Genomic DNA, 14,320 nt, shown 5'->3' with positions numbered 1-14,320 from the left:
CAGCTCAGACGTCATCCCTGCTGCCCGGGGAACACCTGACTGTGTGCCCAGCTCCCTCCGCCTCACGCGCCCTCCCTCCTCCCCCAGGCCTGGGGACCACAGGAGGCGGACTGTGTTCCAGCCACAGCATTAGGCTGTCTGAGCACCCCCAGCAGAACATGGCTCCCCTTCCAAACTGCTGGCCTGGCCCTCCCCGCACAGCACACACCCCAACAGCTCCTCATCCTCTCGGTGCCCAAATTCCTGACTCTTTCCCTCCACTTTGTAGTCTCGCCTCTCACTCAGAGTGCTAGAGTGCTGGGCACTGTAGCTGCGCCTTTTGCTTCCTGCCTGGCCCTGAGTGACTTCTCCCTCTGGCTGGCTGTTACTGCTTGTTTAGGGGGAAGGTGTGGGGTGGGGGGGTGCTGGAGCCGGCTCCCACTGGCTCCCACCGGCTCCCAGGAGCTGCTGCTGCAGTGCCTTCTGTGTGGTGTCTCCACTTTGATGACTTCATGCTGGGGGATTGAAATCGCTTGCGGTGGGAGTATTTATACCCAAGAACTTGGCCAGCCGGGCCTTTTTTCTCACAGGAGCCAGTCGTTGAACACCCACTGGCACACCTCTGGGTAAAGGGCTTGCCCGACCGAGACCGGTCACAGGACTCCGCCAGTGACCACAGTGGATAACAGCCCAACTGTGTCCGTCCCCAACTCCTCGACTTGGATCCAGGCAAGGCGGCCTGGCTCCATGTCATTCACGGAAAATCTGAGGCTGCCAAGAGTCCGACCCAAGGTCACCTGGTGGGTCAAGAGGAGGGCCAGGACTGGGGCTCTGGGGCTTGGGAGAGGCCTCTCACACCCTCCCCAGGCTGCCTGCAGAGCAAGTGGGGCCTCAGGAATGGCAAGGTCAACACGGCTGTGACCCAGGTGAGAACGTTTGGGAGATCCTGGCTGGCAAGCTATAGGGCAGGCCTTGGTGTGGCGGGAGGGGCTCCTCTTCCATCCTGCATCCAGGGTTAGGGGCTTCACTCCCAGACCCTCCTACCCCTCTGGTGGGAAACAATTAGAAAGGATGTGGACGTGCACTGGGCAGTTACTGTGTCATCTCGGAGCCAGAGACAGGAGTGGGAGAAGGTAATGGATGCAGTATGGGGACAGGGCAAGACAGGGCCCGCCCCACGGTGTCCTCTGTGGAGTGTCCACGCCATTAGAAGGGGTGGTGGCAAGAGAGGGAACTATGGCGGCTGAGAGCCTGGTCTCGGGGCTGTGGCGAGATTTGTGTGCCCGACTTCTCCCTGCAGCCTGAGAGCAAGATTTATCTGTACCGCCTCCCTCTGGAGCATGTGCGTGTGTACATGTGTATCTGCATACAACATACATGTGTAGAGTCGAAGCCTGGTAGTTCCTGGGGCTGGCATGCACACGCCTCCACAGCCACACAAAACCCAGACACCCCGAGGCACACCGGCAGAGACACACAGACACGCTGGACCCGAACGTGTACACTCGGAGAAACCAACATTCACCTGGAGGTGTGCTCGCCCACGCGCGCGTGCAGAGAACCCTTTGCTCTCGGGCAGCTCTTCTTCACAACCAACCTGAGGCTGCCGGTATCCCTGCACCCTGCACGTTGCCCTCCTTGGCCTCCAGGCCTCCTGTCTCGGACACTCATGTCCAGCCCCCCACATAGGGTCCAGGGGAGTTTGATCGGGATGCTGCCACATGGGAGGGAAGTTCAGCAGCAGCTCCCGTCTCCAGCATTAAGAATCGGGCCCCTTCTCCCTTCCTGGCTACCCCGTACTTCTCCATCCCCCGCTCCCTCTTCTCTCTTGGCTCCTGCAGTGTCTTTCCTCCTGCTCCCTCCAGCCAGGTCCTCTTCAGTGTTGAAAAGACCAGGGATTCATGGCGCCCTGCAAAGTGCCCTTGAGAGTGGTGGTCTCCGGGGGTTCTGAGCAAAGCCGTCTCCATGCCTGGCCCCCTCCTGGGGCCCTTGGCTATGCCCAGCTCATATGAGAGAGAGTGGTGGCCAGGCCTTACCTCGCTCCCTGCACTGCAGCCTGCCCACAGCTCATTTCCTGTCTACACTAAGACCTCAGGAAAGGTTTGTAGGTGGGCAGGCTGGGTCACTGTCCCTTCTTAGTGACCTCCTCCCTTGATCTCACTGCTCTCTCCTATTTTGGATGGGTCTGGCCATCACAGTGAACAAAGGTTCTCAGGAACCGAAGGCCCGCCCACCCTGCCGGGAGAATTCGAGAAGGCCTATCAGTCGCCCCACTGTGCCGAGAGCAGTCTTCAGACTAGGGGCCGCTCCAGGGGCCACCAGGTCCCTCCCTTCTGTTTTCAAGCTCATGACTGGTCATAGCTAATTTCAGTGACAAACACAGATTCTCCCACCCCCTCCCAAAGTTCTGCAGGGATCTCTGGGAAGTTTTGCTGTTAAAATATTCTTCCTTGTGCTTGACTTTGAAGACAGAGCTTGGTAGTGTTGGGAGGAGCTTCCGCCAATCTGTTATCTTACTGGGAGTCAGACCGTCTTCCCACACTACGCTGGTTCCTGGGGTGTCTCCAGCTGGGGAGCTTGTTCCTTCCAAGGCCAGATAGGGAGTTATTGCTCACCTTGCCTCCTTGCGAGGTATTGCTGACCGAGTTTGACCCTCTGAGGCCACAGCAGTCTCCAGCATCCTGTGGGACGGGCCTCTGAAGACTTCGAGCAAGGGACACAGCCCTGCTTGCTCCCTCACCCATCCCCACATGACGGGACTCCTCTCCCTTGCCCTTCTCTGAACACCTGCCTTCCACCTTGCCTCTTTAAAGGCTACAATTAGACTCTGCCCTGCAGCTGAGGCCAGCCTCCCCTCCTATCCCTGACTCAGCCCTCCCTGAGGCCCTCAGTCCTTCCTGCCCAACCCAGGTATTGTTTACCCCTCTCCCTTGACTGGTTTCCCATGTCCCTCTGCTCTGTTTCAAAGAGCTCCTACCAGGGAAGTATGCCTCACCCTTGGGTCAAGAGCGTTTGGCAGACCAGGCCGACTCCGAGGGAGCTGAGGCCAGGCACTTCGCTCTCTGGACCCACTTTCCCTTCTGAAATGAGGACAGCCACCTCTGCCTTGCCAAGGGTGGTGGGGACTGGATGGGCAGTGGACCTAAAGCCCCCAAGACCGTGCCTGGCCCGGATGTTCATGAAACCTCACCCTTCTTGTCCCCAGTCCCTCCCACGGGGGATCCCCGTGATGCCAGCTTTTCTCCAGCCCGGCACACAGTGAATTTAGCAAGCATCTGTGCAACCCTCTTTCAAGGGCTCTGCTAAAAGCAAGATTCATAATGTCTAATGTGTTTCTCTCATCTGCTAATTTAATAATTCTGCTAAAAAATGAGCACATTTGGCCCACAATTTTCTTCCCAGAGGCCTGACACCTCCTATTGCTCACAACTTCATTAGCTCTCAGGCACACACATCCCACCCCCCCCTCATTTTTAGGAAAGGGGGGCTGCTGCATTGCATCAGTCAGTGGCCCCAGCTCCTCTTCCCTCCCCCTCCCTTCGTGTCTCAGGGAGGTCGGGTGGGCTGGCTGTCCCCTGCCTTCTGGTTTCTCTTCGCCTGTCTTCATCGGCTCAGATGACCAGCTGATGTCCATTGGAACCTCCAGAAGGACTGGCGGCTTCCATTTCGAGAGCTCGTTTGAGTGTGACGGGGGCTCTCCTCCGGAGCTGCATCTCCCTGCAGCCGCACAGTAGATGCGCGGTAGTGAGTTTCCGGGGACTGGAGGGAGGCGCTGCCCACAGGGCGGCCACCGGGACGCCGGAGATGCTTCAGGGCAACGTGTTCTCGTTTATTTTTACGCTTTGATTTTTTAGGAGACAGGACTCTTACCCCTATCTGCTGCCCCAGCCACCGTGGACCACATTCTCCACCACTTTTCAGCTCCGGTCTCACCAGCCTTGCACAACAGATCTTTAACCTGGTGTCCTAGGTGGATTCCTAGGGGATTGCGCAAAGGGACTCAAGGGGTCATTGATCTTTGTGGAATTGAGCGCACAGTGTTCTGTGGGTGTGCGTGTATTCAACATCAAAGCTTTGATCAAGTTCTCAGAGGTGTCTCTGGTCCAGAACAGGTGAAGAGCCAGTGGTATAGAACAGGGGTAGGCCAACGTTGCTGTCAAGAGCCAGGCGTTGGTAAGTGCAGGAAATGTCGCCTAGAACTAGAGTGTGGGAGCAGGTGGGTGGCAAACGGAAGGGGAAGCTAGAGGGAAAGACGGGATGAAGACGTATCAGGAAGGGTCTTTCGGTCCGAGCTAAGGGCCTAGACTTCATCCTGTTGGAGATACGGGGCCGTAAAAGGACTTGACTCTGGCAGCTATGACTCTTCAGTGAGATTGTCACTTAGAGGAAAGCACGTATGTGTCGTCTTCCCCCCACCTTCCTTCTGCCGAAACTGTTACATTTAGTATTAACTCTAAGCGCTTGGATTTTCCTAATTCAAGCCAAATTACACAAAGCCCAATTGGGCGAGGGAGAGATTATCCTCCAAATGATTGCAAAGCAAACACTCGCTACCCAAACAAAGGGGTCCAGTCTTCCGGATCTTCCCCTCCTTTCTCTCTGTCTCTCTCTCTCTCTCTCCCTGTCCCTCGCTCTTGCTCTCACCTTTGCCCTCGTCCTCATGTTGGTCTTTATATGGATTGGATTGGGGAGCTCAGGACAAGGATAGCACAATGTCACCAGGAAAACATCTGTAAACACGTAATAGAAACGAAACATTCCCATTAACAAAAGCACATAACTTACTGAGACAACAGTAATGTACTTTGAAGGCTTTGGGGTGGGTCTTTGGTCCTCCCCCAGAAATGGCTCCATTTACAGAGCTTCCTAAGCTCGATGGGCATTGGCGAGGTTAGAGGCAGGAACCGGAGACCATGTAACTGCACCGGCCCATGACCTTGTGGGGCGGCTCCAACCTTGGGGCGGCAGGAGGAAATACAGCCACCACTGAGTTCAGCTGCAGACCGTGCTGCCTCCGCTTCCCTCTGCCTGTCAGTTTCCCCCTGGACCCAGGATACCAAATCTTCATACGTTTTATACTGGGCTGTTTCTCACACGATCATCGGATCCGTCCGGGCGGGAGCCGTGTGCATCTTACATTCCCAGTGCTCAGCGCAGCTGGGCCCATGGCTGGTGCTCAGCTCAATTCCCCTGCAGCCGGCCTTCTCCCTTTCTCTTCCAGGGGCTAGTTCATGATGTCAGGCTATTAGAGGGGCACAGTCACAGGCTTGGCACTCCAGGGTGTGGGTCAGAGCAGATCTGAAATGTCAGCACCACCCGTCCCCTTCCAGCTCTCCATAGCTAATTCTTAAATTGCTCTCATTAGCGCTATTTATCAAATATTTCTATCTTCCATGCATGTTGGGAAATACAATCGTATTTCCTAGTCTTCTGCTGCTGGAGGTATTGTGTGACTAGTTCTGGCCAATGGGTATGAGCAAAGTAACCATGTGACTAGTTCTGGCCAATGGGGTATGAGTGAGAGTGTCACTTTTATACGGACTACTTAACTGCTAATATAGAACCTGAAAGTTCTCTTCCCTCTGACATTGTGACTGGAAATGTTCAAGACGTGAATGCTCCATTGCCCTAGGTGCCTGAGTGACTGCAGGGAGTCGAGTCTAGATGGGAGCCGCCAGCCCATATAGACCTGTGGTGTGAGCGAGATGTAGATCTTGTCGCTTTAAGTCACTGAGATCTGGGGTTTGTTTGTTACCACGGCATAACTTCACCTCTCCTAACTTCCCATCCCCCCTCTCCTTTGTTCCACTTGGCCCAGCAAGCCAAGATCTCCTCCTTCCCCGGTTGGTGATCTAACCCACTTTATCCTCTCTTCTCTGTTCAGTTATTTGGTTCTTTAAAAATAGTCGCAGAGCGTCAGCTCTGAGGACACAGCATGGGAAGAGCTGGAAGGATGGAGATGAACCAGACACACCCTCAGGGGCTCACAGTCTAGTGGGCCCTGCCCTGGCCTGGGCAGGCTCTCCACTGCCGAGAAGCTCGGCTTCCGTCTCTCCGACGCTCCCACCCCTGCCATCTGGCCTGTCCTTGGAGATAGAGACTGAGGTCAGGAAGCTGCCTCCTCCCTGCCACCAGCAGGGCCTCAGAGTGCCCCTGAACCTCTTGTAGAAGAAGTTCCTTTACTGTTAGGCTGGACGGCCCAGGGGACCTGGGTCCCTGCACAGGGGAGCCCTGGAGCCCCACTGCGGCACACCAGGAAGGAATGTGGGGTGATGCAAAGTCTTTGATTTTCTTATTGGCACTTGTGTGCCAATAAGAGCACAGAGGGGAGCAGTGGCATGCCCAGCACCACACAGCAGGGGGGTCACATGGTCCGAACTAGAACTAAGTCCACGTGCCCTTGAAGAAAAGAACTCCTGCCCTGGGCACCAGCTCACCCCTGGCACAATAAGACGTTGGACAAGGATGCCGAAAGGAGCCCTTTTTGCCCGTGGACAAAAGGCCTAAAGCTGTGAGCAGTTGCAGTGGGGGGTGGAGGATGAGTGTGGGGTTGAGGGGGTGGATTTGGGGAAAGAGAATTGTCTCACTTGAGGGAGGGGATAGAGTGACTTGATGTCACTAATGAGAGGCAACAGGCGGCAGACCTGGGCCCACTGGAGCCACCCCCCTGCCTCTGAGCAGGTAAGTCCACGGCCCGCTGGGCCACCACCCCTCCCCTTCATGCTATCCCCTGGAAAAGGCCCCTCCCTTGCTCTGACACAAGCTTGGCCCCTCCCCTACAGGTCCTGGGCAACAGGGGGTCATCTCTTCTCCAGGCCCTTCAACCCCGGAGATGGTCTTCTGTGCAGTTAGTTACCGGAGCGGAGGCTGTAACACAGGCTGTAAGAAGGCGTCAATGAACTCTTCCAGAAAGTACATCACTGTGGCCAGTGGGGGGAAGAAGGAAAAATATGCCATTTAAAGTGTTATTATGGTGGATTGCACTGACTGTCCAGATTCTTCAGTCCCCCTAATATCCAAACTTTGGCCAGGTGACATTACGGGTCCCCCAACTAAAGAGGCCGCTTGACTTTGAGTTCTGCCATTTGATGTTGGGGGCGGGGGGCAGCGATGGGAAAGGGGAAGTGGAATGTGACCAAAGGCTTAAAAACTCTTATGTCGTTGGGTTCTTGCTTCCCAACCACGGTCTCCATGAGACCCGTCCTAGCCCTCTGGCCCCACAATAAGGGTGAGAAACATTTGGAGCAGAACCCAGCCCCTGTAGATGATTCCATCCCAGACCACCCCCCCCACCCCCCATCATACTCTGTGATGTACACCAGTCACCATCAGCCACTCAGCCAAGGTCAACCTGAATCAGTGACCCTCAGCCACAGATGCATGAGAGCAAGTCATTATGTTGCAAGCCTGCAGGACTGGTGTCAGTTTGCAACATCGTTAGAACACGGCTGATAACAAATATCAACCCAGGAACTGGTACCCAATTCACAGAGAAAATAGGAGGGAGAGAAGTAGCGAAGAAATAGTCCAAGTATATCTCCCAGCACTACAGGACACGCATCCCCAGATGACGGGGCCTGAAGTTCCTACCCAGTGCCCAGAACAACGGACAGATCCGTCCCCAAGACACGTTATTGTAAAATGTCAGAACGTACAAAAAGATGACCCTGTAAGCTTCCGGCAGGATAAAACGGGTCTCCTAAAAAAAGGGCGTGAGTCAGGACGGCTGTGAGGGTTCTCAGGAGCGGCCCCGGATCCCACACAACAGTGAGGCGGTTGTAAATCCTTGAGGGAAATTGTTTTCAGGATAGCATCTATACTAGACACACAATTAAGATAAAAGGTGAGGATATAAATTTTTTTTAGATATGTAAGGATTCAGGAAACTCACTTTGCACATGCTTTTCCGTATTAAGCGACCAGAGGATATGCTCCAGCAAAAGCAGGAACTAAACCAAACAAACAGAATTGAGGCAACAGGAGATTAGGCCCAGGAGACCGGCCAAGGGAGTCTGGTAATGCGGTGGCGGGTCTGATGCCCCATTTGGAAACATTTAAGAAAAGATGCAATTGAAAACGCGAGGTCATTACTACCTTTGGGGCGATTTATCCAGACAGTTACTACTGGGTGTCCCCACAGACGCTCAAAGTTTACTTTGCATTCACATCATATTTCCTACCAGACAGCGAGCCCTTCTCTTTGCATTCGCAGACATGGAACCCGCGGCCTGCCCGGTCTCCTCGCCGGCAGAGGGAGAGGTAGAAGAGGTGCACAGGCTCCAAGCTGAAGGAACAGTCTAGGTACGTGGCCCCTACCTAGCTGGAAGGGAAGTTGAGAAATGCAGAGGAACAGATGGCTATCTGACCAGTGTCCTCTTTGCCACTCCGGAAAAAAAAATACATGAGGAAGAAAAAATTATAATCCATTGTACTCGATGCCGAAGTGAGCCACATTTACATCGTCTTAATAATATTCTAGATTCGACAAAAAGCAACAATATAACTGTATAAGGAAGAAGGGGTGGAGTGGGTGGGCAACAGAGTGAAATCGTCATCCCCCAGAGTAGGGAGACAATAGATGGTGTCTCGAAGGGCAAAAGCAAGAGACTGCAGCTCAGGCATTTTATTCAGAAATAAGAAGGGAAACAGCAGAAGGAGCAGCGGAAAGAGTTTAAAACGTGCTGTCCCCGGGAGAGCAAGAGTGGCGGTAAGAAGGGTGGGGACAGAGTGTGTTTGGTATTATAAGCCTTTTGGTATTTTAATTTTTTCAATTTGCATATACTTTATTCCGACAGTTTTCCAAGCAAATAAAAAAACAAATGTTAAAAAGCAACCCTGCATTTGCCAATCATTAATGACTGTTTGGTCTGACCTTCTACGGTCCTTGAATTGTAGGCATCCAGGGGAGAAAGCTTGAGTCACAAGGAAGATTTGTTTGAACATAAACTGTCGCGAGCCCTGGGTAGGAGAAATCAAAACCAAGAAAAGTCGCCTTGTGCATTTGAGCAGAAGGGGGTCCTATAAGATCTTAAATGGGCAAGATCTGACCCTGGCACCACTGAAGCTTCCGGAGCCGCCAGGGACCCTGCCGAGACCAGGCACCAGCCTCCCTGGGAGCTCTGGGGGAGAACAAGTCCATTTACGTCCCCACAGGTACTGTGAGCATCAGCTATAATGAGAACGGACAGGTACAATTGCTGGGAGAACATCCTGGCTTAGAGCTCAAGCTGCCCACAGTGGCTGGGGGCTTCTCAAGCTGTCAGGAGGGTCCCCAAACACTTTGATGCTGCAGCCAATCTGGCCTTCAACATTAGCATCTTATTAGCATGGGCAGAGGCCAAACTGGGGCCTGGTCACTAGCCCAGCTTCGGGTGGAGAGGACAGTGAGGAGGAGCCCAGCAGCTCAGCAGTCCCACCCAGTGGCCAGAGGAGGCGCAGCACAGCCCTGTGCCCTCCCTGGGCAAGGGCACTGCCACCAGCTTCTTCCCCGAGTTCTCTCCCTACTGTTGCAGGGAAATTAGCCGAAGCCACTAGAGGCAAAGTGTCTTCCCTCAGTGGTCAAGTCGCTCCTGGCTCTACATCCGTGAGAGGCTGAAGATGACCCCCTCAGAGCCTGGCCCCGCCTCCTCTCTGCCTTTGAACCTAAGTCACACCCACTTCTGGACCATGGGTGAGAGTATCACCCACCGGACACGGAGCACACAAAGCCAGGCCACAGGGGGGTTCTGCGCACATTCAGGAAGGATGCCCAGGCCTGGCTGCCAGTCTCCCTGGGGCTCATCATCCACTCTTCACTGCCAGTGGGACAGGCAGTCAGGGCCTGGTCCCCAGGCTCTGGGGAGGCAGGGGCTGTGGGCTCACTGCTCACCACCATTCAAAATGCTGCTGGACCACTCCCCCAAAAACTCCTGGGATCTTTCTTCAGGGAAGGGGGCATGCAGGGCAGGGCAGGGGGCACACAGGAGGGGTGTATTGGAGGGCTGGGTGAGGAGGAGGCCCAGGCTCTGGGACAGGCTGTGGGACCTGAGCTAGTCCCTCGCAGTGTCTGGCCTCAGTTCCCCTCTCTGCAGAGGGCAGCAGCATGGGGCCAGCTGTGACAGCCTCTCAGCCTGATACTGGGCTAATCCTGGGCTTCTTCACCTCCATTTCCACAGAAACCAAGATGACCGAAGCTGCAAGGTCGCTGTCTCCATCCTCTGCTCCCAGGTTAAAAACCAAACCAAGCCAAACAAAAAAGCAGCCCTTGAGAGATTCCAGAAAGCCAATCCAGCCCGCAGACTACAGCAGCCTGGCTGAGGCCATGGTTCCGGACACCCCCCAGGAGGGTGCCTCCCCTGCACCCCCCTCTCCCAGTGGGGAAATTCCCCCAGCAGCACATTCCGGTAAACAGCGGGAGGGATGCTGGGGGCCGAGCACCAGACACCGGATGGATGAGATAATCACGAATCCACAAACTGCAACCAAATAAAATTATCATGATGTGAAGTTAAATTATTAATTAGCACCTCCAAAAAAAGACCAGCACCACCTGGTCTTGATCTTGGAAGCTATCTTTCTGAAAGCAACAGAATCATCAAAATAGTTTCTCAGTGCTCGGCAGGGCGGGTGCAGCACCTCCCGGCCTGTGGTTGCCAGAAGCCTGGAGGCCCAGCGTCCAGCCCGGCAGGCTGAGTGGGGCCCGGACCAGCCAGTTCAGATGAGGTTAGCAAGGGAAGAGGAGCGATTCGCGTTTTTATGGCCGGGAAACTGAGGCTGGCTCAGGGCAGATGGTGAAGTGTGTGTACAGGTTTGGGAAGGGAGGAAGTCCTGCGTTGTCTGCCCGATTGCCTAGGGACTAAGGACACTCACTTGTCCAGTGAACTTCAGTTGAGTTCCTTTTGCGTTCCAGGCACCAAGAATCCAGAGGAGAAGCCCTATTTCCTTGCCCGTAAGGAGCGCAATGCCTGATAGGCTGGCCCAGTGGATCAGCTGTTTCTTCTGTCTTCTAACACTTGCCCCCCTCAATTCACAGGATACAGCCCTGTATCTTCATCACCATCATCATCACCATCACCATCCTCTACCATCCCCACCTCCGATACCCCACATGCGTTCATTGATTCCTAGAGCCACAGCTGCTTAATAAAGGGAAGGAGCTTGAGAGAGCCTCTCTCTCACCGGGGCCTCCCTCCACTCTGCGGGAATCATGACCCCGTGGGGCACTCCTGGCCATCAGGTGCTTTCTCACTGCCTCATAAATCAGCCCGTGGCGTCTCTGGGGAGCAATTCTTCACTCACTCATTCATTTATTCATTCATTCAACAAGCATTTATTTACCAAACATCTACAAGGAGCCATCTCAGGACCAGTTCTTGGAGATGCAGGGGAAAAAATCCGATCCAGGACCTTCTTACGAAAAGCTCGCAGGATGATGGGAGAGGCAAACAAACACCCAGGCAACAGCAACGTGGTGTCGTGCGTGTTCGCTCAGCTCCACCCACCTGCCAGGTGGAAACCCAGGCTACCCCCATTACACAGATGAGAAAACTGAGCCCGGGGAGGTTAAGGACCTTGCCCAAGGCCACTCAGCTGCAAAGTGGAAGGGTCAGGATTTGCACGTGGGCTGTCTGTCTCCTCAGGGGCTGTCTTGGCCCCTCTGATAGGGTGGGTCACCCCTTTGGTGAGTGACGGGTGGCGGAAGCCACTGCCTGAGCACTGAGGGTGGGCTGCCTGCAGGTCTCTGTCTTGAGCTTGCGGAGCTCTCAGCGAGGCGCACTCTGCCCCGCGCGCACAACTGGCAGATGACTTGATCCCGCAGGACTCGGGGTTCAGCTCAGCTGGAGACGGGGATGGAGGGATCTCCAACCCTGCCCCCACGAGCCCCTTCCAGGTGCATCAACAGGGTAGACCGCAGGCCTGGACGGCTCCAGCCAGAGGAGGCCTGCATAATTCATGGCCAAGGCACATGGCCCAGTCCTGGACCAGCTTTCTTGTGGCTGCGTTGGAGGCGGGTGAAGGCCAGGGCAGCTGGACCTGGGTGGGGGCTGTGGTGGGGTTTTGAGAGCCTCTCACAGCCAGGAAGGGAAGAATAAACAAGGCTCGATGAATTATTCAGCCCGGCAGCTGCAGATGCAGCCTGGGGGTGGGGGTGGGGGGTGGCAGGACAGCGTGCGAGATCTGATATTTCCACTCACCAGGGCAGCCAGGTGTGCCCACTGCGGCCAGGCTCTGACCAGAGCCCAGAGGGCAAGGGGAAATGGGCATAAGGCACAGCACGGGCCCTCCCAGGAGGGTGGCGGGGGCCGGAGAGAGACAGGACCTGAGCCTTGGCGAGGGTCGTGCCTGGAGGTGCACACGAAGATAACAGTGTGGACTCTGAGGGCCGGCAGAGCTGGGCTCGGTCAAGGCAGAACCGAAGCAGCGCGGCCTTGGGAAAAGCATTTCACCTTGCCAGGTCTCAGTTTCTCAGAATGGAATCCATGAGTGTGGTTTGGGTAGAGCCAAATGCTCCCAAGTGGCCAGAATAACCGCTTCACTGTGACCAGAATCCCGCACTCCGGCCCAGCCCTCAGCCCAATCCTGGACACAAAGTGGACTGGCAGGGGCTCTTCCACCCTCCAGCCTGCAAGTCCAGATCTCTGGGCCTTCAGAAGTCTCCTCCATCCTCCCCCTGCCCCCCACACACCCTGCTGTCTTCCACCTCATTTCGCAAGGAATCCTGGGAGAGGGGGCTCTGCCTATGACCCCTGCTGTGAGCGTTCACTGAGGGAGAAGGTTGGGATGTCTGTTGTCCTCCACTGAGCTGGCCCCACACCCCACTGCAAGCAGTACTGGGCAAGGGGCCTGGAACTGGATTGCTGTGTGACCTTGGGTCAACCCCTTTCCCTCTCTGGGCCTGAGTGTCTAGACAAGAAGGTCCCTCAGACTCCTTTGGCTCTGCCCTCAACAGCAATAGGACAAAGGTGGGAGAGAGGGGCTGGCTGACTGTCCCCTCTGGCTGGGCCTCCTGGGGTGGAGGTGGTAGGAGCTGAGCTTTTCAGGAATCTGGAGTGGGAGTCAGGTCTTCCTTCAGGAAGTTCCAGTTTCCCTCTTCCCCAGAGTTCCACGCTCTGACGACGAGGGTGTAACAATCGTCAGTGGCTGTAAGGGCTCCTCAGAGCCACACCCTCCTCGAACTACGCAGGGCCCACAGCCTCGCAAGGCGGGCCGGTGCCCTGGTTTTGATCCCACTGTGAGAACAGGGCAGCAGCTGGGTTTTCAGATGAGAAGCTGGGTGCTCACATCCCAACACACAACTGGAAGGGATCAAAGCCCATTCTGCAATCTCAGGCCAGTCCTGCCGTCTCCGTCGCCCGTGAGTGAGGCTGGCTTCTAAAGCGGAGCCACCGTGCGGTCCCTGACGTTGCTGGGACCAGATCCCCCCTGCCTGCACCCCAGTGCAGCTCCACGCAGGCTGGGAGGAGACAGCAGGCCATTTCACGAACTCAACCGGGGCCCAGTCCTGGCTCTGACACTTACTGACTAGGTGCCCTTCAGTGAGGCTCCTACCCTCGCCGAGAGGGTGCACGCCTGACGTGCTGGGGTGAGAATGGCAACCCCTGCCCCAGATGCCACTGCGTGGCTGTGGCTGGCCTGCCCTCTGCCTGCGACCCCCACGTGGCATGGGCAGGTCAGGACAGAATGGGCTGAAGCAGACGGGAGGCAGCCTGGGTAAGGAGAGGGGCCTGGTAGAGGGGAAGAGGGAGGAGGGCGCTCTGGGCAGAAGCCCAGAACAGCTGCCTAAGTGCTCGGTAATAAATAAGTGATATTGGCCACCACCTAATGTTTCCACCGTGCTGGCCGGCCAGGGCGGGAGGGGGAGCTTATTATAGACCCGGCTGCCTCCTGGTCTCACTCACAAATTGAACCTCATGCATCCTTAATGAGCTCAGGGTGACAGACTGACCCTAAGGGCACTGGCCTCCCCCAGAGATGGAGGGCAAAGGCATATAGGGGGCTTCTGGGAGGCACACAGCAGAGGACCTGCAGGGGTGGGGCACCCCGCCCCTTCCATCCTGGTAAGGTGGGACAGAGAGAAAACAGGACGGCTGGGTGCCCTTGTCTGGGTGCCTGGGTGCTCACCCACCCTCTTTGCAGCCTCTTTGTTCCCAGGTCCTCCATTTGCCCACCTGCAGCGCAGAGAGAATCCTGGAGTTTGGGGAGCTGTGGTCCAATTAAGGACGGCTGGTGTGTCCACTAGGGGGAGCTGGTAAACACCCCAGAAACAGGCTTTCACCAGGTGGGGAAGAGCAAAAAGGCAAGAGACACCTGCCCCCTTCCCAGCTGCCCAGGAGAGTAAACTACGGCCCCAGTGACAGACATA

Source organism: Desmodus rotundus, chromosome 9 (genome assembly GCF_022682495.2).
Source record: "Desmodus rotundus isolate HL8 chromosome 9, HLdesRot8A.1, whole genome shotgun sequence".
NCBI classification, from domain to species: domain Eukaryota; kingdom Metazoa; phylum Chordata; class Mammalia; order Chiroptera; family Phyllostomidae; genus Desmodus; species Desmodus rotundus.
This window is presented reverse-complemented; position numbering follows the sequence as displayed.